General features: G+C 39.1%; 1 pseudogene; it reads left to right on the top strand.

Moving 5' to 3' along the window:
• The first annotated feature begins 207 nt into the window (after positions 1-207).
• On the top strand, positions 208-1,173 carry LOC118013622 (annotated as a pseudogene).
• Positions 1,174-2,152: the final 979 nt, after the last annotated feature.

The following is a 2,152-nucleotide window of genomic DNA, read 5'->3' as shown; positions in this document are numbered from 1 at the left end:
TGGAGATTTTCCCATACTATAACTTTAGTTGTAAACATCTATGGAGTATGGACTACTTCCTTCTTCCTTTGTCTTCCTCCACATCCTCAGTACAAGGATCTACACAGAGTTGGCATTTGGTAATCACATTTACTCTCTGACCAATAGTAGGCATCTCCTACAAGGTTGAGTGCACTGGGAGTTGGAAGTCCTTTTTTCAACTAGAAAATGGAGAGCCCCAATCAAAGCACCACTCAGGAGCTCATCTTCTCTGCTTTCCCTTATTCCTGGGAATGTTCTGTCACCTGTTTGTTTCACTGCTCTTCATTTACACTTTCATTGTCTTTGGAAACCTGGTCATCATCACAGTGGTCCAGCTGAATGTTCACCTCCACACTCCCATGTGCTTCTTCATCAGCACCCTTTCTTTCCTGGAGATCTGGTACACCACATCGACCATACCAAGATGTTCACCAGCCTGCTGAGTGAAAAAAAGAGCATTTCCTTAAATGGTTGTCTCCTGCAGATGTATTTCTTCCATTCCACTGGCATCAGCGAGGTTTGTCTCTTGACAGCTATGGCATTTGACTGCTACCAGGCCATCTGTAGCCCTCTTCATTATCCCACTATCATGACCCCTAGGCTGTGTGCCCAACTGACTTTCAGTTGCTGTGTTTGTGGTTTCATCACACCCCTCCCTGAGATTGCCTGGATCTCCACACTGCCATTTTGTGGCTCAAATCACCTTGAGTATATCTTCTGACTTCCTCCCTGTGCTACTCTTGGCCTGCACAGACCCACTAGCCATCGTCATGATTCAGGTAGTGGATGTTGTCCATTCAGTGGAGATTATTACAGCCGTGATGCTCATTTTCATGTCCTATGTTAGTATTGTGGCTGTAATTCTACGTATTCGGTCAGCTGAAGGCTGACGCAAGGCATTTTCCACATGCATTTCCCATCTCACTGTCTTTCTACTCTTCTTCGGCAGTGTGGCCCTCATGTACCTTTGCTTCTCTGCCACCTACTCATTTTGGGATACAGTCATTGCTCTGGCCTTCGCAGTTTTTCCCCCCTTCTTCAACCCCATAATCTATAGTCTGAGGAATAAAGAAATAAAGGAAGCTATAAAAAAACATTGGGGTCAAGCTAAAATCTTTTTTCATAAGACCAAGGACTTCAAGTAAGATCTAATTATTGGAAGTCTACATAGTTGCTGGTGACTTTTCATTCATAACTCTCTGTGATCTGTCTTTTCCCATCAGCCTTTTACTGAAACTGGTCTTCCAGAGGTTACCAAGAAACAAAATTCACTAAATTTAATAGTTTCTTTCACTCTTTATCCAACCTAACATATGGTTAGATCTGACTTTTTTAAATAAGCTTTCTGCCACTCAGCTTAGTCAAGATAAATTTATACTGTGGAAATGATCTGGGTCAACATTTCATTTTAATGTAGTCAAAGTATTTGTTTGTAAGATGGTAATTGAAAAATCATCTTCATAAGACTAAGTTCTCTCCATGGTACCACCAATGGATATAGTTGAAAAATGAAAATCTTAATTCCTGAATTAAGTAATCATTATTTTTTATTTAAATTCAATTAGTCAACATACAGTACATACTTAGTTTCAGAGGTAGTGTTCAATAATTTATCAGTTGTGAATAACACCCAGTATTCATTATTGATAAATAGCTGTATAGACATATTTCAGCAGGTTCTCTTATGACTCACCTGCTCCATTTGCACATGAGTCCTATGTCTGGGTCAATAATGAGCCCAAGGCCATCCTTGTGTGCTGGTGACCAACTGTAATGTGTGAAATGAGTATAGGCCATTGTGCTCAAGACCAAATCAACTTCATTTTTATTGGTGACTATAAGAAACTAAGACCATGGGTAGACCCCTGTAAAATTGACAGAGGAGGAAACCTGACAAAGTCATTGGCTGCAATTGTGTGGTAGTTAAAGACTATGGCAAAGAATCTTAGGCCAAGAAGATCATTGAATAATATTGTAAATGCAAAAACAAAATTTAAAACTTGGCCTTAAAAAAATAAAGCAATATAACCATCAGTGAACCAGTATTTTTTTTCATAATAAATAGAAAAACTTAATCTGTTTTCAATGTAATTAAGGATACTGTGTGAATTAAGCAACAACATCAATAAAT

The sequence above is a fragment of the Mirounga leonina genome, unplaced genomic scaffold (assembly GCF_011800145.1).
Source record: "Mirounga leonina isolate KUSES-001 unplaced genomic scaffold, KU_Mleo_1.0 Mir_154, whole genome shotgun sequence".
Taxonomy (NCBI): domain Eukaryota; kingdom Metazoa; phylum Chordata; class Mammalia; order Carnivora; family Phocidae; genus Mirounga; species Mirounga leonina.
Note: the sequence above shows the minus strand (reverse complement) of the source record. Positions and strands in the feature narration are given on the sequence as shown.